Source organism: Phasianus colchicus, chromosome 14 (genome assembly GCF_987193195.1).
Source record: "Phasianus colchicus chromosome 14, bPhaCol1.hap1.1, whole genome shotgun sequence".
NCBI classification, from domain to species: Eukaryota; Metazoa; Chordata; class Aves; order Galliformes; family Phasianidae; genus Phasianus; species Phasianus colchicus.
In genome coordinates, this window is record NC_143449.1 from 1,275,161 (window position 1) to 1,296,863 (window position 21,703).

Sequence of the window (21,703 nt, forward strand, 5' to 3'; positions counted from 1 at the left end):
AGCTGCTGATTTAATAATTTAATTTTACAAAGCTGCAAAGTATACGCAGTGCAACATTTCCTACAAACATTTCAGTCAGAGACTGTTTTAGGGTACATGGCAGGTAATCCCTACTAAAAAACACTCTTTTCTGCCACCACATACAGTCCAGGAGACCAAGAGCTGAAATGCACCAACCAGTACATTTGTGCATTGTGCAAATATTGCACATAAGTGGAGAGTACCTTGTAGAGCTGGACTGTAGATAAATTAAGAATTTTAAGAGAGACTTGAATTTGCACTTTACAGTCAGCAACAATATGAAGTGGAAATAACTGTTCTTCTAACTTCACCTGTTCAGCAGCTTAATGTTTGTTTGCAATTTGAATTATTTATATTCTGCAGTTAAGCTGATATATACATATTTAAATAACAAATCTATTATATTTTCTATCCCCTGGAGTAGTTCATATCAGAAAAGAGGAGATTAGGTGAGACAAAAGAAAAGAGGGGAAAAAAAAAAATCATTTCCAGATTTTTAGATCTGTGGATTTAATTTCATCAGCAACATTGTATTACCTCATGATACTGATGTTTAAGATTAAGCTGTCAATGATCCCTAACCATTATTTCAAAGTTCTTCAAAAGTATCATAGATGGAATTATCAAGCTTTTGTCTTAACCATTATTTTACCATCATGGCACCTAGCAATCGTAGTCATGAGCCATACTGATACAGTGCAGACTGGGAAAAAACACCTAATTTCTTCTCCAGAATCCTAGCATCTAAGCGGCAGACAAGGCTGGGAAAGAGATGGTGGAGTATCAATAGGGAGAGGGGAACATTGTTTGCCAGGAGAATGACATAACCTACCAGCAGCCTTATTTGTCAAGAGACAAATGAGTTTTTAAGGAGCTGGTAAAGCTATTGAATAGATATTTCCAGTGAGATCCGCTTGTTTTATGCTCGCTCAATAACCTAGGAAATAAACTGAGAACCAGCTTTTGATTACAAATAGAGTAATACTTAACTTATCATACCTAACAAGAGCATTCTGAGGTACCAGAGGCAACTTGCAGTCTTTCCATTCATAATAAGGAAATCACAGAGTCATAGAGTGCCTTGGGTTGGAACATGAAGGGTCATCAAGTTCCAATCCCCTTGCCACTTGCAGAGTTGCCAACTGCTACATCAAGTGCGAGATAAGATTGCCCTGGGCCTCATCCAGCCTGGCCTTAAACACCTTCAAGGAAGGGGCATCCACAGCCTCTCTGGGCTGATTCCAGGTTACAGTATTATGCTGCATAATCAGAGCTGTAATAAATTCAAAATAAATCAGTCTACAGGTTTACAGAGAAAGAAAGAAACTCTCAAAAAAGTGAATTAAGTGGAAGTGGTACTTAATTTACGGTAAGGCATAAGTAAAAAAATATACATATTGAATTGAAATATTCAAATCATTTTTAAAACCAAAATCAACTCATCTGGAAACACAAACAGACTGTATTATTTAAAAAAGGGTGTACCCTTAAGAGTACCAAAAAGATATAAAGTGTTGGGGTTTTTTTTGTTTGTTTGTTTGTTTTGTTGTTGAGTTAAACAATCTCAGTTATGGGATATCTCTTTTTGCTTGTTTGTCCCCAAGCAAGCAGTTAATATTTTTCATTCCAAGTGACCAAAAGACATTTTGTCTTATTTCTGATTCATCTTCTGGAAAAATAAAGCAAAACAAAACAACTTCTTCACACATAGTTAACCATCTTATGTTTCACTTTTAAGATGTCTCTACAGGTTAATTTGCAAGAAAAAACTTTGGAAAAGCAGATTTCTAGCAGATTTTCTAAGAGATCAAAAATCTGTCTGAGATTTACTGTAGGCCCTTTTAACAGTAACAGTCAGTCACAAAGGCCAGTCTCTCCCATAGGAAGTATCTAATACCAGAGTTTAAGAACAAAATCTTTGGACCATGTTTAACAAGATAAGTATTTTTCCCCTAATTGCAGCAAACCAAGTACAAACAATTTGCTTCACATTCTCTTTTCTCTCAGTGTCAAGAAATGAGAAGTATATGTAAATGTAACATGGAAATCAGAAGACTTCTGAACTTCTCAAATGCACTGTGTGGATAAAGTGTCAAGTCTGAAGAATCCTACTATGATGTACATTGTGAAAAGTGTATTAATAAAGTATTAGGAAAGGATCTGAGGCAGTATTACTGTAACAAAATGGAGTGAAATGGTTCTTACTGCTTTGAGAAACGTTTTATATCTCTGCCTGCAGTATTATCTCTTACCCTACCAAACACCAAATGCATATAACATTATCCACCCCATGTAGTAGAGTGACAGACAAAGAATTACATAATAAAATGTTTCTTAATATTTGGGGGGGGTTAATTGACTAAAACTCTGAGAGCAGTATCACTGTTATATGAAAGAGAGGAAAATTAAAACAAGACCTTGGACGTAAATAATCCCACTGAGATCAACGTTACTCTTATTCAGAATCACTGTTAATCTGTCTGTTCATTCCATTGACCCATTTTGTTCTAAAAGATGCTTTTGTATATCTAGAATCTTACGAAGGGAACACCAAACAATTCCTGTAAATAGACCTAACTTCCGTAGCGTTGTCTCTCACTATTGAGTTTGACCTGAGAAATATGCTTCAGTTTCAGTTTCCAGCAAGGGTGCTATAACTAACCTGGCAAAGGGGGCCAATTAAGAGTAAAAGTGATTGGGAGACTTAAGATGACATGTGAGTGTCATTGTTACTGATTATTAAATGAAGTGAGGAATGGCTACCTTAATGGATAAGAAATTTCATTCTCTCCTTCCCACCCTTGTTCCATGCTGCCGCAAATGATGTGAAATTTTTGCTTTGACAGACTTACTTTTCCCTAGATCAGATGTGTTGATCTCCCTTAACTTCTTTAAGTACTGACAGTAGATTTTTATCTTCCCGTTCCCATGCAGCAGAAGTACACTCATTAACATAAGAACAGTGATACCTGCTACTAAAATGGGGTTTTGGGGGTGCGGTCTAGTGTATCTTTCCTTATAATTTGTTGAATTGCATGCTATGAGCAGTAGGTGCTAAGCTGGGAATTAATAATGTCATCGTTTTGTAATTTTTTGCTATTGGTATTCCACATCATAACATCATGTAAATCACGAGTAATTAAAGAGTTAATAGTCCAGTTCTGCGGACTGACAACTTTTTGGATACCTGGCTCTCAAAAGAGAAGAAGAACTACATATCCCAGGGGACCTTTCGCATGAGGCGAACATGATAAGTCACAGGAGGAAGGAAGTCATGAGATCTTGCCCTCTGTCGCTCACTGCTTGGCAGTGTGTGGGTGCTCTTCCAAGCTGTGCGCCTTCAGCTTTTCGGGTTTGGAAAACTCTCTCTCTCTCTTATTTTACTTGATTCATCAGTCTCAATTTCAATTAGATTGTATTATATTGTGTTATCTTGTATTCCAATATCATAGTTAGTAAAAGGAGCAAAATTTATTTCCTCCTTAGATCATTGCTGCTGTTCTGTTTTGGATTTTTTTGAGCCCAGCTCCCAACTCCCTACCCCTTCCTTTTTCCCTTTCCATTTTTTGGGTGGCCAGGGCGCCCACGGGCCTACTGCCCCCCCTGTTACGGGCATAGATTGATCTAGATAACTCCGTGACAAATAAAAACATTTCAGACCCTCTCTTGACATGCATGTATATGCTTATTCTCTTACAGATTAAACAGTTTTGGATTGAGAATCATTACATCTATCCAGTGCCAGGGGTAATTCCATATCATGTATTTAAGAAAGTTTTAGGGAAAAAAAAAAAAAAAAAAATCTCTGGGGAAAAAAAAATATATATATTTATCGTGTACTTGCAATGCTTTTAATTCCTGTTTTCATCTACATAGAAGTAGCATCTGTTAACTCTTCTACAGTATGTCAACGTGGTAAATATCTTTTATAACGATTGCGAGTCACTTTTCTTTTTTTAGGCGATGAAGTTCTGAGACAACTTAAACCTCAATTGTCTTCCATAGGATTCTCTTGGTACTTCCCTTCACTGTAACTGTCATTACTGAGAACTTACTGAGTCAGTCTCAGTAAATGACTAGTGCAGGTCTGTTATATTTTTATGAAGAAGGGAACCAAGACAGATGATTTTTTTTTCATATTTAAATATTTATTTAATATCAAACTAAGAATAAAAGTATTCTTGGCCAAACTTAAAAATAATCACAAGACAAGGTCTACTTCGTCTGCTGCTCACATTGTCCCTACTCATCTAAAACACTAAGACAAAAAAGCTGAATTGGAAGACTAACACCCAATCAATTTCCTTGGTGTCTCTTTTTTTCATATACAGAAATGAGCACATTTGCAATCTGAATATATGTATGTTTATCTATATATCTATATATTCATACAAATAGGTATGTTGCTATATATATCTATGCATAAATAAGTTTTTTCTTACACCAGCTGCCACCGCTGAAGCATATACCTGGCTATGATAGCAGACAAATGCTTTTTGAAGAAGGTATATCTTCTGTCTTCACAGTATGTTGGCAAGATGTGTAGTAATGATTAAGAAATTGGTCCTATTCCTGCTAAGAGCCAACTGGCTGGGAGGATGCTGTGGGGCACTGTGGATGTGATATGTTGTTAGTTTCTGAAACAAAGGGAAAAAATGGATTTTTTTTGGTGGATATCTGAAATCCCTGTCTATTCCATGCTCATCACTCAGTAGTCGAGGCTTATTCTTTTCAAGATATATCTTCATCACTGAAGTCTCTCAGTCAAAATATGACAAGTCTTTACACTGCCTCTCTGATGCTTGTACCCCAACATCCAGATTCTTGGTAGTTTTTTCAAAGAAATTAAGAAATTTGGTCCCAGCACACTGCTCTCATTGCCTTCTCTATACCATTTAACCTCTGCATAACACCTTTGCAAATAGTATGTGTCAGAGAGAAGAAAATTGAAGGTTATATCAAGTCTTGTAGATAACTTCTGTGTCATATCTAATGCTATAAATAACACAGCACCAGAGTAGTGGATTTTTTGAAAGAAGCAGGAGAACAGGAAATGTGCCCCTGATCCCAATCTGGAAGCAAATCTCTCAATGTTACACTTAGTTAAAGGTAATGAGTGGCCAATATGAGTACTGCGTGGATCAGATGTCTGCAGACTGCTGTCCTAAGGCATATCAAGAGCTTGCTTTTCCAGAGAGAGGTACAAAAAACCTGTCCACATTGTATCCCTAAGTCTGGGATGATCATAAGCCAACACTGTTACTCCCCCCTGTGGAGAGCCTGGGATCGATACAAGCCTTTGTGGGTGGCTAGGACTTTTTTTCTTTTTTAATTATCCTAGGCCATCTGGTGTTCTCCTCAGTCACACCACTTTGAAAAATCACATAGGTCAGCTGGGAACAGCATGACATATCAAGAGCCATCAACCTGGAAGGTAAGTGTGAGGACTATAAGGACTGCTCTACTTTAGCCACAGATGCATTAGTTTGATTATCCAGCGCCACTTCAGGCACTGCAGGCAAGCAACAACATGATCAAAAAATGGGGCATCAAGCTCCACTGTGGGAGAATTCCTGCTCACCACAATTCACCAGCTTTTAAGTTCACTTACACTGTCTCCAAATTTGCAGTACTATAACTGAAATCAGCATCAGGCACTATCAGAACTGATCCCTGTTATCAGTGGTCAGAATTGATGTATGAACCATTACAGTTTGAACAAAACAGACAGGATCTATAGCCAAGAACTGAAACAATCTCAGCTGCATGGTATATACAACACAGCTACTATTCCCCCAAAGGAGGGAGGACAGGTGTTAATGAAAATTAGCTGGTGGGTTACACATATGTATTCATTAATCAGGGATTCCAAATTTGATTATAAAATGTAAGACATTTTCCCAAGAGCATATAGAGCATATAGAAAGATCATAGTCTCCAATTATTGCAAAATTAGACTTAAAAATGAAGAGAGAAGTGAACTCTACCTAAACTTTTATTTCCTTTTAAATTAACCTTCCACTCTTCCTGAAAGGGGTGAGTGTGTGTTCTCAGGATTGGCACTGCTGTATTTATTTTATTTTTGTGTAGTTCACAGAAAATGCATGCAGGCAGGAGCCATGAAAATTACCACAGCCTCTTTGTTGCCAGCAAAAAAAATGTCTCTGCAGATAGCACCAGATAAAATTGACACAGTGCTCTCTCTGCTGAGACAAATTGCTGGTCACTTGAAAACAAATTACAACTTAAAATTTCCTGCACAGTGAGATTGTGTTCAGGATGTCAGAAGCATGTAGAGATCAGAGAAAATTTCCAGTTCTACTTAGCTTTGAGACAAATTTATAGGATAAAAAAGGGTTATAAAGTTCTTCTTATTCTGACACCAGAGGAATTCCTTCTTTCTGACTTTTCTTCCTTTCTCATTTCCCCTTTTTTCCATCTCCCCCTATCTTTTTTTTTTTTTTTTTTTTTTTTTCCATCATCCAGAATACATCATGAATAAAAAATGGATAAAACTTCATTCCATGGTCCATACCTAAATATCTATTTAGATGAGGATAAGAAAATATGAATCAAAACTTGGCAGTTCTGAATCTTTTCTCTCAAAGCACTACATAAACTGTCATTTCCCTTAAATTTCTGTGAAGAGATAACAGCATCAGAAATATGCCAAGGACCCATGGTCTTAAGTTGTAATTCAATCTTTGGTTCTTTCTTGAAATTAATAGATAAGTATTTACCACTGCGTTACATCCACAGTACATTCTCATTCAATTCCTATTGTCATTCAGATGAAGACAGCAACCTGACACCAAGCTGTGTGAAGAAGTCAACAAGCCTGAGGGATGAGATGCTATCCAGAAAGACACAGACAGGATGAGCAGTGGGCCCAGGAGAATCTCATGCAAGGTTTGGCACCTGGGTCATGGCAACTCTCAGTACCAGTACAAGCTGTGGAATGTAAGGATAGAGCACAGTCCTGTTGAAAAGGACCTGGGGGCATGGTGGATGGGAAGCTGGACATGAGCCAGCACTGTGCCCTTTCAGACCAGGAAGCCAAACAGATCCTGGGTGCACCCAGAGCAGCACAGCCAGCAGGGCGAGAGAGGGGATCTGCTCTTCTGCTCTGCGCTGTGAGACCTCACCTGGAGCACTGCGTCCAGATGGGTCATCCTCAGCACAAAAGAGACAGCAACCTGTTGGAGTGCATCCAGAGGAGAGCCACAAAAATGATCCAAGGGGTGAAACAGATCCCTGTGTGGACTGGCTGAGAGCTGGAGTGTGCAGCATGGAGAAGGGAAGGCTCTAGGGAGACCTGAAAGTGGTCTGTCAGTATCTAAAGAGGAGGTACAAGAAAGAAGGGGATAGACTCTTTAGGGATGCCCGTGGTGGTGACAGGACAAGTGGAAATGGTATCAAACTTAAAGAGGGGAGATTTAGACTGGATATAAAGACAAATTCTTTTACAGTGAGAGTGTGAGGCACTGACACAGGTTGCCCAGAGATATGGATACCCCATCCCTGGAGACTTTCAAGTCCAGTCTGGATCAGGCTCCTAGCTGTGGAGGTCCCTGCTTATTGAGGGGGATTTGGACTAGATGGCCTCTTATAGGTCCCTTCCGACTCTTAGGATTTTATGACAAAGTGGACCTCAAGTTGTAACTGAATGTGCAGTAAAGCAAAACATGACTCAGAAGAAGATTCTGTAGGATGAGCACAGGAGAATCTATTTCAATGTCTTTTCTTAATTTCCGAGGACTCGGGGGACATTGGCTATGTTTGGGGTTTTGTTTTGCTTTAGTTGTTTCTCTTTAACAGTTTTTTTTTAACAGTGAAAAGAAACCGTCCTAGGAATTAAGGACGAAAATCTGGAAACGTCTTCTGACTGAAGTGCTAGAGTTGCATGTACTTCTTCAACAGTGAATTCAGAATCATCTTCTCAATGGCAGGGTTGTATCCTAAAAGGAGACATTGAAGTTGCATTTAAGTAGATAGCTGTGCAAAAACTTTTCATTTTCAGGGAGTTCTCTAATCACCAGGTTGTGTGAAAGTAACACAACTGTGCTCTTCTGTTGGCCATTCTTGAAAGAAAGCAATTGTATTCTCTGCAAGATAACAAATCCTAGAAACTCCCATTCTACATTGCCTAAAAAACTGGGGATGTAGGTGGAAAATACACCCCCTTCTTTATTTGTTTTCTGCACCTTAATGAGGTAGGGGTATTTGCATGCTAACCACTCAGATAACGCTAGGTTTCATATCATACATATAAGGGGAGACTCAGAGGTCCTTCCAGCAAATCTATATGGAAATCTTATTCAAATAACAGTTTAGTAGCCTGTATTCATATCCTCCATGTTGCCCTGTGAAATGCAATAGGATTCTGGAATTTCATGATCCAAGGCTACTGTTGGTAGGATGAGAAGGCAAAAAGCAAGAAGTAATGTGCTAAGACGAATTTCAGAAATGTAGCTTGTATTCAAAGATTCACAAAAAAATTAATTTAAATTTTAAAATTAAGCAACATTTCAGATTGAGAATGTGCAAGTCATTGCAATATTTGCTAAGTGGCTTTCTGGAACATGCAATCTGCTGGAATGAGAACTCTTACAGAAAACAGTATATAAACCCTGAAAACACTCAAAGGCACTGGATGTACAGCCTAGTCACTTGAAAAGAACAGGAGCCTTGAAGCAGCAGAGCTATAGCCTTGAATTATCTGTAAAGACTGCAATAAAACGAATTTTGAAAGCAATTCTTCAAAGGAACACAAAAGCAATTTTTTTTCCAGAAGAAATTACACAGGAATATTTTCACAAACAATGGGAAATATCTACTTTCATCTCACTATTTCTTGGCATGGATATTCATCAAAAAAATCCTATTCATTTCATTGCAAACACTGAGTCATTTTATGATTCAGTTGTTAGAACAGAACTTGTACAGGAATGAAAGACTGTTTATTTAAAGTTCAGATATTTTCTGATCAGTGAAAACTACTATCAGTACTTCCCTTTTAATCACTCTTCCTCTACTAAAGCATCATTCTCATCTTTTTAAATTTTGTTATTCACATGCAAGGTCACTGATAACTCTCTGTGGTGTAAGGATCAAAAATTCAGAAACATTTGTTTCAGACTGTTTATTTACTTTACCTTTTAGAAAATCAACACTTAAAATTCTTGTCATCATAGCCACCCCACTTTCTGCAGAATAAACTTCTCAGAGCACCCATGGTAAAGAATTCACTAAGTCTTTAGAATTCATTTTCCTCCAACTAAGGACTGTCAACTGTTCAGTTTTTGAGTTTTTCTGTCACTAACCAAGTTTTTTGTTGACTGTGTAATTGCCAATTCTTTGCTTTTCATAAAGGCTTTGATTGTCTCTCAACTATTCTGTTTTAGATAGCAAAGAAATTTAGTCCTGTATGTAAATCTTCTAGAGGGTTTCTTGATGAAAATCCTAATAAAAGCAGAAGAGCTGGCTACTGAACTATGACAGATAGCAATACCTTTTAGAGTATGTCACCATAGGCAGAGTAAAGAAACCTAAGTCTTACTGAGTCTGTAAATGAGACTGACTGTTCCTCAGTACTTATTAAAAAGAAATTGCCAACACACTGGACAGGCACAAAGCAGAATGGGGATTCATAGGCAAAGAGGCAGGGTACTTCTACAGCTTCCAAACTGAATGACTAAGTTTTACCACCTATACACTGAGAACGAAAATCATGATTTCAACAGAAGCGAGGACAATTATGAGTTTATTTTAGTGATTAGTGTTGTTTCTTACATGACTGAAAATGTGTTATAATGTGCACATACGTGAAGCACGTATGATTTAAACATGTATTTTATACTCCTGAACAGAAAGTGGTCTGTGGTGATCAGTTTTTTCCTTTCACATAAAAAACAAATACAACTTTAACGAACACATGAATCAAGTCTGGGAATAATTTTGAGAGAAGAAATATTAATGATAACAGTATAAATATCAAGCAAGGATAGCTATGCGCTTGGCATTATTTTACTGGATAATGACTCCTCCATCCTATTACCTGTTTAAAATCCAGTTAGGAGTGTGTGGCAGTTATTACCTTCTTTACACAACTGAAGAGCAGGTGTTTTTCTTTCCAAATTTAGACAAAAAAGACGGATGCTGTGAGTCTGCATTTTATGGTAGCAGATAACTATGATGTGGATATCTGATATTTAATTACTATCTCTGACAGAGGATGCACAAACATCTCTCTTGGTTCCTTAGAAACTTCCCTAATCTGCCATTCATGAAGATGCCACTGTATGTTTACTTTACTATACATGTTTGCATACATTATGCCCTTCTCTTCCTAGTTTTATCTGATTTTATCCACCTTGTTACATAGGCTAGAAAAGACTGTCTCTAACACAGGCTAGCTTCAGACAATGTATTTACTTTTCACTGCAGGCAAGAGAACTCAAATCATCTGAGAGCTGCCTGACATTCTCAGTAGTTGAGGCTCAGTCCACTGTCCACAGACAGAACTCCAACTGCAGACATCACAGTCCCTGGGCATCCCTGCAGTGTGCCACCAGGAACAATCAATGAATAATAGAAAAGTCAGTCTTTGTGGGAGAGGGGCTGTAATTTTCTCAGAAACTCCAGGCTTGCTCCAAACAGTGTACAAAACAGTCTTCCAGGTATTAGTCCACATGGAGACAACAGCAAAGAATCAAGCTAGTGCTGTTCTGATCCTCTGACTGCCATGCTAGCCATTGATATGGCAAAAAGTACATCTTTACAAACACTGCAATTTGGTTGCAACTCAGGAAATTATTTTGGTGACAGAAGGTTGCTGGGATAGAGCCTGGGTTGCTGCATCTTCCCACAAAACATACCATTAATTATGCATATGCTACCTAATAGTCCAGCAGGTCCCTCTTTCTCTTGACTTGAGATCTCTGGTCTTTTTCCTGATTTATCTTCCATAAAATTATCTGTAGCTGTACATTTTTGCAGAAAGAGAAAGCTTTTGTCCCAAGAGTTTACTACCTAAACAGGAATTTAAGAAAAGATGTGAGAACTACTTTTAGGAAGAAAGGCCGAAGGGCAAGTTTCAGTGCTTTAGGCAATGAATGGAGAACATTAGACTAAAACTGGTGTCACTGCAAACCAGACAGTGTTCTACTGGCTGAGTGGCACCTCAGCATTTTGAGTTTGGCTATTTCTTCTATGTAGGAATTCCACCTCATCTACTGCTAAGGATCCATTGACATAAAAAAACAGCCCAGTTTTAAAAGGAAGTCTGGAATTTCCCCTGTTTTCTCAAAACTCTTTTGCACTGTAATCAACATGAGGGGTATGGCTAAGATCTTAAGAAATTATTGTAATTTGCCCTATGTAAATAACTAAGCTGCTCCACCATCATCAGTTTTTGAAAATTTGGGTCTGTAAAAAAACTCATTTGATATCTTGCCATGGAAAAAATCAAACAGCGATTAATTCTATATTAAGTTATATTATTTTTTGTTTTTTAATACTCCATAGAGAAGCAAACTGCTTCAACTCAAATTGCTGGGGTGCTACACTGCAACGAGCTGAATTTTTTCTTCCTTACTGAAGCATCCCAAAAGCTTCAATGCTTCCTCCTAACGAGGTGTCCTTTAAAAATGTTCCCTCAATTTAGAAAGTAAATACAGATATAGAAGAGAAGTGGTCAGGGTGCAAAGAGAATAATATCTTCCTGGATTTAAGATGCTTGAGATGTTGGAGGACATGTTTTTTTACATCCTTATATTCGTAAATAAGCCCAATCTTATCTTTATAGCCTTGAAGAAAACAAAATGTGTCAGATTAATGTAGAAATGGAATGTTGTTTCTGCATTAGAACTAACAAGATAAATATTTTACTAACAGTTCTTTTTGGGGGGATCTTTTTACTTCATCAGGGGTCTCAGACAGTCTTCTCATGCTCAACAGATAGGTGAAGTAATTTATGGTCACAGAGATTAGGTAGATGGAGTAATTTATAGGTACAAAGGCTGCAGCTCTTGTCTGTCCAGCCCTCTGGGATACCTATGAGCCTTGAGTTAAAGACAAGTTAGGCATCCCACTCGTAGACAGTGTGACAAGGATATCAATAGGCTTGTTATGTTGAAAGACTACTAATTTTTGGTGCTGGACAAACAAGACCTGAGTGATAGAGAATTTAAGGAGGAGAAGTCAATTAGCAATATATATTTTATATATATATAATATATATAATTATCAATATATATGTTTATATATGTTTAGATAGCAACAATTTATGTTTAGCAGGTATCCATATGTTTAGTTAAGTGTCAGGAAGATCTGTGAACCTGAAGTACTCAGCAAATGAGGAACCTGGGGAGTAAAAGCAAAGCGTTGGGTAATAGGGCATAGAAGATGTAACACTGTCTCTGCAGGCACGCTCTTGCTTGCAGGATGCCCTCCATTGCAATCACGAATAAAATCTGCTTTTATCAGAGTTGCCATCCTGATAAATTATTTGGATATTTCCAGCAATAAAACTGTATAATGGACCCTGAAAATTTTTATTTCCTTCATGTACTTATTACCATGAAAGTAAAATTGTGTTTTACCTTGAAATTACTCTTTTCAACTTAGTTTAGACTAAAATCTCAAACACAGTAAAGACTGAAAGAATCTTGGCAAGTAAGTGCACCAGCAGTAGGTATGTGCGTACTTTGAGTGGCTGGCAAACACAACAAAGTGATATAAATCACTAGCTGCTTCTGATGAGCATAATTGTGCTGCTGTCAGAAGGCCTAATCATAGTTACAAGAAGTCTGGATGACTGCATTATTTCTTCAGCAAGAAAAGGGTCATAAACTTTCGGCTGCAGGCTAGAGTTTTCTCAGTCTACAATGCAGTAATGTTAAAATAATGCTTTCTTGCAATGCACATAAACAAAACAGAGTTTTAGTCTGAAATTATCAACTGTCATGTCATCAAATGTGATAAATAAGTCATATAATTCAGATATGGCTATCTATTCTTAACTTAAATCATTATGTCATCATGCTTGTTGGGATCTTCCTCTACATAAGCTGACTTAAACTTTTCTGTAATAATCAGTTGCTCCCACCAGCTGTTTGTGTTGGCTTCTGAGTTGTTTTATTATTATTACTATTATTTGTTTATTTGTTTTTGTTGTTGTTTAAAATCATTCTCAGAAGTAATTGTCTTGAAATAGTGAAATGAAAATGAACATGATTTATCTTACAAATACCCCTATCTGCAAACAGAAATTCTATTGACTGCAAATATCCCACTGAGGAGAAGAGAGAGTGAGAAAAAAATAAAATGGAAATTAATTTGCTTCTATGCATGAAGGAAGACGGGAAGTTATCTCCCCGTAGCTGCCTATATTGTTTTGAAGATCTTTTTTGTTATAGTTTCAGTTCTTCAAATTGATTTCCTTTTCTCAGACACGTCTGTTTTTTCTGTACTGGGACATCATCCCATCAGGTTTACTCTGTAACTTATTTATTCCTTATGGTACACAAATATGAGGCTGTGCAATGGTGTGATAGGACTCTGCTACTATGCGGAGCAGTTACAGGTTTTTGAGGACACATGACATTAGAATAAATACAAAACAAATTAAAATAATTCACTTTCCAATTTTTCTGGCAGCTCTAGTGTATTAAATAATTAAACACACCACAAATGATGTTTGTGTTTCTCTAAGATTTTAAAAAGCATAAGCACTGTGATTTCTAACATAAGCAAGGGAAGAAACATGGCAAAAAACGTTCTCTCCTAGAATAGTAAGTCATTTAGCTATAACCTTCTCTTTCACTGGCTACAGTGTAATAGAAACTTGACAAATTTGAGATTATGCTTTTATAATAAATTGGCAAGCTCTTTGTTTGTTTGTTTGTTTTTTAATGGAAAACGCTTCAAAGCTTTATAATATTTTTTTTTTAATGAAGTGAAGGGGAGGGGAAAATAGGCTGAAGGAAATGGGCTTGTTCAGTCTGGAGAAGAGAAGGCTGCAGGGAGACCTCATTGAGGCCTTCCAGTGTTTAACAGAAGTTTATAAACGTGATAGAAATCAACTTTTTTTTCATGGGTAGATCGTGATAGAACAAGAGGTAATGGTTTTAAACTAAAGGGACATTCAGAATAGATGTCAGGGGAAGTTCTTTACTGAGAAAGTGTTGAGGTGCTGGAACAGTTTGCCCAGAGAGGCTGTGGATGCCCTGTCATTGGAGGTGTTTAAGGCCAGTATGGATGAGGCCCTGTGCAACCAAATCCAGTGCTTGATCTAGCGGCTGGCAACTCTGTTTGTGGCAGGGAGTTGGATCTTGAAGATCCTTGGGGTCCCTTCTAACCCAAACCATTCTGTGATTCTATGATCTATGAACACTTTAAGAAAATAACAGTAATAAGCATGTAATACCTTGAAGTGTGTTTGACTGCCATTTGAGACAATCTCCAGTGATTTTTTTTTTTCCTGAGCTTCTATATTAATCTAGAAAGACTCCTCTACACTTAAAACTACAAGAATTTATCTCCCTTCCTGCAGATCAGTTGAATCCATCTTAATGAAGGTAAAAATTTGGACAAGCATTCCAAATTTTGCTACAGTTTTCCTCTCCCAACATATCATTGAAACAGTGAGAACATCTGTGTAGAAAAAAATTCAGTGTTCTTTAGTAAAGCCAGATGAAAATATTGTTTCTGGCTCCCAAGCTGGAAAACAAAAACATCTGCAAAAGCATCTCCTCAGAGGTAGACTACCTACATTCCCTCCTTCTTGTGTTTGTTCAATATTGTGATTCAGATGTCCCTCCTCTGGGGCTTCCCACAGTACTGACTATTACTACTTTGTGAAATCATCTTTTATACAACAGATACTGGAGCATTTAAAAGACCACTTTGAAACAGGGTTCTGTCTCAATCAATAAGACTTCATTCTTTGTACTCTTGGAACAAAATTGTGCATTAAAAGACTAACTGCTGGGGACAGGAAGCTGGTGTTTTGGAAGGCCAACTTCTTGAAGTTGTGTTTTTTTTTAAGAGTGATGAAACCTCTTACAGCTAGGAAAAAGGCTTCTCATGTTCTCCACTCACATGTCGGAGAGAGTACAATGAGTACATAAGATACATCATTAAGAACAAGCCAAGACAGTGAACCTTAACTCCATTCCTCTGATAATCACGTGTATCAAATACCAGAAAGCGCCTGTAAATTTCCCAGAAAAGGATAGAATGGATAGAGTGGAATGAGAGTAAAATTAGAAGTACAACACTGAAATGTAGTATAAAAACTTCAGGACAGTTTCAAACTCTTCCTCACATGCACACAGTGCACTCAGATTTCTCCAAACTTTTTGTGTTATTGTAGGGACTCAGTCATACTAATTCAGCTGTTTTACCTTTCCACCTGCAACTACTTTACCTCCACACCTATTTCACCATTCTTGTTTGAGTGACTTTTTTACAAACCAGAAGAGTGATTTCTAAGCTGCTGTCATCAGAAATGCATTTTTTTTAAACATTATACTACAGAAGGCTCAGTGCTGCATTGAATTTTATCACTCACACCATCTGAAGCCTTGTGGTCATATTTTTAATGTACTTTTTCCTCAGAATCAGAGTGAGATTCAGTACTTGGTACAGGCAAATCTCTTTTATATTTGATACCTTCTCTTAAACAGTACGAGGTCAGACTTATTTCCATTTTTATATTCCCATAGGAAAACATACTCATATGGCAACCTTTAAAAAGCCATTGAAATCAATAACAGATGCAGCGTGCTTATTCTAAGAGACAGAGGCAGATTTGCAAGTAAGCCCTGCAAACTCAGTGATGGGCTGCAAAGTTTGCTTTGCAGTAGAGATTAAATCAGTCCATTCTGCTTTGCTGCTGTCATGCTGATCTGCCAGGATATGCTGATGTTATGCTATTCGGTATTCCAAACACTTTAACATGGTAATACATTATATTCTATCTCATTGTTACTGTGTTCCAATTCAATAATAATTCAGTGAAGGGAAATAATCAGTTTTACAGCGTGGTTTTCTCATCTGTGGTAGGTAAGGCATGCACAAAGACAACTGAAGAACATGGGGTCAAAAATGTTGTATAGCCTGAATAACTAAGTTCAGCTGCTCTAGCATAGAAAATCTCATGCAAATCATAGTATCATAGAATGGCCTGGATTGAAAAGGACCACAATGATCATCTAGCTTCAACCCCCCAGCTATATGCAGGGTCACCAACTATCAATCCAGGCTGTCCAGAGCCACATTCTCCCTGGCCCTGAATGCCTCCAGGGATAGGGCATCCACAACCTCCTTGGGAAACCTGTTCCAGTGTGTCACCACCATCTGGGTGAAAAAATTCCTAATATCTAACCTAAACTTCTCCTGTCTTAGTTTAAAACCATTCCCCCTTTTCCTATCACAATTCACCCTCAGAAACAGCCGTTCCCCCACCTGTTTGTACACTCCCCTCAAATATTGGAAGGTTACAGTGAAGTCTCCTCAGAGCCTAAACAAGCCCAATTTCCTCAATCTTTCCTCATAGAAGAGGTGCTCCAGCCCTCTGATTATCTTAGTGGCCCTCCTCTGGACCATGAGCAATTAATAAATTCAACTACAATTTATCAGTATTTCCGATCCACCAATTCTTGTTGGGGTACGATGCACAACATGTAAATGGTTTAATATAAAACATGTGAAAACCAACCAAAGAAAAGAATTATAGGCCATTATCAGAAAGTTTTGCAATGGGAAGAAGGAAATAAGGAGGTTAATCAACTTTGACCACTTTGGGTATCTACTACAAAGTACTTTTCTCTGAACTGTTTTTTTATTATTATTATTATTATTTCTTAGGAGATTTATTAAAAGAATATATATCTCAAGGCCATTTTTCCTAAAAAGAATGAGCACAAATCTTTTCTTTTCTTTTCTTTTCTTTTCTTTTCTTTTCTTTTCTTTTCTTTTCTTTTCTTTTCTTTTCTTTTCTTTTCTTTTCTTTTCTTTTCTTTTCTTTTCTTTTCTTTTCTTTTCTTTTCTTTTCTTTTCTTTTCTTTTCTCTTCTTTTCTCTTCTTTTCTCTTCTTTTCTCTTCTTTTCTCTTCTTTTCTCTTCTTTTCTCTTCTTTTCTCTTCTTTTCTCTTCTCTCCTTTTCTTTTCTCTCCTTTTCTTTTCTCTCCTTTTCTTTTCTCTCCTTTTCTTTTCTCTCCTTTTCTTTTCTCTCCTTTTCTTTTCTTTTCTCTCCTTTTCTTTTCTTTTCTCTCCTTTTCTTTTCTTTTCTCTCCTTTTCTTTTCTTTTCTCTCCTTTTCTCTCCTTCTCTTCTCTTCTCTTCTCTTCTCTTCTCTTCTCTTCTCTTCTCTTCTCTTCTCTTCTCTTCTCTTCTCTTCTCTTCTCTTCTCTTCTCTTCTCTTCTCTTCTCTTCTCTTCTCTTTTCTCTCCTTTTCTTTTCTCTCCTTTTCTTTTCTCTCCTTTTCTCTCCTTTTCTCTCCTTTTCTCTCCTTTTCTTTTCTCTCCTTTTCTTTTCTCTCCTTTTCTTTTCTCTCCTTTTCTTTTCTCTCCTTTTCTTTTCTCTCCTTTCCTCTCCTTTCCTCTCCTTCCCTCTCCTTCCCTCTCCTTCCCTCTCCTTCCCTCTCCTTCCCTCTCCTTCCCTTTCCTTCCCTTTCCTTCCCTTTCCTTCCCTTTCCTTCCCTTTCCTTCCCTTTCCCCTTTTCCCTCCCCTTTTCCCTTTTCCCTCCCCTTTTCCCTTTTCCCTTTTCCCTTTTCCCTTTTCCCTTTTCCCTTTTCCCTTTTCCCTTTTCCCTCCCCTCCCCTCCCCTCCCCTTTCCCTTCCCCCTCCCCTCCCCTTCCCCTTCCCCTTCCCCTTCCCCTTCCCCTTCCCCTTCCCCTTCCCCTTCCCCTTCCCCTTCCCCTTCCCCTTCCCCTTCCCCTTCCCCTTCCCCTTCCCCTTCCCCTTCCCCTTCCCCTTCCCCTTCCCCTTCCCCTTCCCCTTCCCCTTCCCCTTCCCCTTCCCCTTCCCCTTCCCCTTCCCCTTCCCCTTCCCCTCCCTTCCCTTCCCTTCCCTTCCCTTCCCTTCCCTTCCCTTCCCTTCCCTTCCCTTCCCTTCCCTTCCCTTCCCTTCCCTTCCCTTCCCTTCCCTTCCCTTCCCTTCCCTTCCCTTCCCTTCCCTTCCCTTCCCTTCCCTTCCCTTCCCTTCCCTTCCCTTTCTTTCTCTCTTTCTCTCTTTCTCTCTTTCTCTCTTTCTCTCTTTCTCTCTTTCTCTCTTTCTCTCTTTCTTTCTTTCTTTCCAGAATGTCATTGTGAATTTAATTAGTTTGCAAGGCATTAGAAGCACAAGAAGAAAGTTTCAGAAATCTGACACAACAGAGATACAGACTATCCTCTTTTATTTCTTAACCTAACTAAACAGATGAAGAAGAAAAAGCCATGAGCAATTTAAAGCAAAGATGCTAAAGTTATTCAAGCTCTGTATAGTTATTAATTTAGGGAAGTTGAAAGAGATGCAGGGTTCAGAAACATGTCATTTAATAAACAAAAATACAATGTGATACATTGTTTAACAGTCTAACTAGCATGTAACAGACTTGACAGTTTATCCATATTTATTATCTGTTACACTTAACGGATAAGGAGGAAAACTTATATCAAAATGTTTCCCTTCAGTAACTTAGAGATGCCTATTTTCACGTATTTGTTCACATGTTTATGTCAACCCTATACATAGTACATATATATACATACATATAAAGTATGAATATGCATACTTTAGTCCTAACATGTCAATCTAAAAATGAAAGTATCTGGTTTGGGTGATAAAGTGTTGCGTTTTTAATGGCATATGTACATGTGATATTGCCTGGTAGAAACAGAATCAAATAGAATCATGAAAGTTGGAAAAGACCTTCAAGATCATCCAGTCCAACCATCCACCTATCACCAATAGTACTCATTAAACCATATCCCTCAACACAATATCCAAATGTTCCTTGAACACCTCCAGGGTCAGTGACTCCACCACCTCCCTGGGCAGCCCATTCCAGTGCCTGACCACTCTTTCAGAAAAGTAGTATTTCCTAACATCCAGCCTAAATCTCCCCTGGCACAGCTTGAAGCCATTCCCTCTAGTTCTATCACCAGTTACATGAGAAAAGAGGCTGACCTCCAGCTCACTACAACCTTCCTTCAGGTAATAAAAGAGGGCAATAAGGTCTCCCCTGAGCCTCCTCTTCTCCAGATTGAACAATCACAGCTCCTTCAGCTGCTCCTCACAAGGCCTGATGCAAAACAGGATACCATTGGCCTTCTTGGCCACCTGGGTACACTGCTGGCTCATGTTCAACTGAGCATCAATCAGTATGCCCAGGCCCTCTACACAGTCTTCCAGCCACTCTGCCCCAAGCCTGTAGCCTTGCCTGGCATTGTTGTGGCCAAAGTGCCAGCATTCGGCCTTGCTGAACCTCATCCCATTGGCTTCAGCCCAGCTATCCAGCCCGTACAGATCCCTCTGTATGGCCTCACTACCCCCAGTCAGATGGACACTTCCAGCCAACTTGGTGTCATCCACAAACTTACTGAGGGTGCACTCAATGCCCTCATCCAGGTTATCAATAAAGATATTGAAGAGGACAGGTGCCAGCACCAACCCCTGGGGAACACCACTTGTGACAGGTCACCAGCTGGATTTAACTCCATTCACTACCACTCTCTGGGCCTGGCCCTCCAGCCAGATCCTTATCCAGTTTCAAATTTTCAAATTTCATAAAACTCAAAATATCAAGTTTTGCTCATATGGATCAGGGAAGACCTGAGAGGACAGCAGACCAGGTGTTTTCCACTGAGATCATCTTCCAGGCATGTCACACCTTTCTCTCTTGGGGCTGCAGCCCAGCTAGAATCAAGCCACAACTGAGGGACTATGCACACATCCCTGTTCTCTAAATACGTGCTGCCTACAGCTCTCAGCCTCCAACACCCAAATGGACAAATTACGGTTTACAAATATAAATCAAGAATTTTTGCAAGTCATCAGTAATGCAATTATCCATTTGGAAGAAAGAGAGAAAGTAAGACGGAAGAAATTGGCTGTGTTTTGTAAGAAGTTGCAGGGAATAATAAATTCTCAACAAGATTTTTTAGAATAAAATAACACAAAATGGAAGGTTCTCAGCAAACTGAATTGATTTACACAGCAATGAATGTGAAGTGGAAAAGAAAAAGAGTTCAAATTGCAGACACACCAGCTACAATATAACCCGATAATGTATAGCAGTTGTTCAATTTCTTTTTTCTTTTTTCTTTTTTTTTTTTTTTTGTATCTCAAACACAGTATTTTTTTGTTTTCAATTTCAGTAAAGACAGAGATGGATTATTACAATTGTAACTCTATATTACACATCCTGTGTGGTAGTATGTGAGAAAGCTTTTTTTTCTTGTTCTGCATATGTACAATTCCATGCCCAATTATTTGGGTAAAAATGACAGTACAGCAAGTTTCTACAGTATTATCTATGCTTCAAAATCCTCTGGTACAAAGGATTTTTATAGTCTTTAAAATCCTGTGGTTGGTTTATGGATATGGTAAAAATGCATGACTGAAAAATCCTGTCAGAGATTTATAATCTGTTACTTGTCTGCTGAGGCACATCTCAGTGGCAGAAATGGGGCATCTGATGCCCTTCAGCTACTCTGAGATCACGCAAAATTCCTGCCTAAACATATTCATAAGCTTCAGACTTTCTGTAATTAAAGAGCAAGCCGAATTAATATAGGGTCTGCCTCTTCTGCATTGTCTAATGCCATAGTAGAGAATTTCTTTGACTTCATTTCTCCATGGACAACAAGCCAGTAATATATCACTGTGCTTTTGTTGATAACAATGTATATTGTTGACCTAGAGTCCCCACAATGAAAACTGAAAATACATCTTTCAGATTTGTTTGATACCATCCTTGTGTGCGTTTTGGGCTTTATGAAGATCTTCTCTACCAAAATGAAAAAAATGACTTCATCATGGTTATACATTTCCTAAGACAGTATGATTTTATCAGACTTGATTAGGTTGGGAAGAAAATGAAAATTGCTTCCAAGCTAGAAGTTCTTTCTTTGAATAATTATAGCAGAATTATTACTTCATTTTAGGTTTCTCTAGGTGTGTAATTAATTTTCAAAATACTTCAGACACAAACTAAAATCTTACCAACAACATGCACTGATATTAATTAAGAATTTTAGTACCAGTGATCCTGTAATAGCGTTAGGAAAAGTATTTATATTTAAATTCAGATGCTTATATGAAACTGAACTTCAATCAAATGCACTGGAGACATTCATCAGTAATTTACATTTTCTTAAATGCATGCCATGAGAATCAAAGGCACATAATTAAGAGCAACAAGAAAACAAGAGCTTTTATTTTTATCTAGTAAACATTTGTGTCACAGATAATTTCAGACCTTAGTGAAAAAAAATTGATCCATTAAAGTTAGCATAATGGATATGCAAAGAAGATTTCAATTCTTTCAAAAGAAAAAAAATTTCTAACAAATAATTTAGGAAAGGGACCATTTGATATAGTGAATCAATAATTGGATGCATCAGTGTGAAATCATTTCTTAAAAATAAGTTTTCTTTTAATTTAGTTCCTTAATTTTTCATGAATAAATTCTATTTT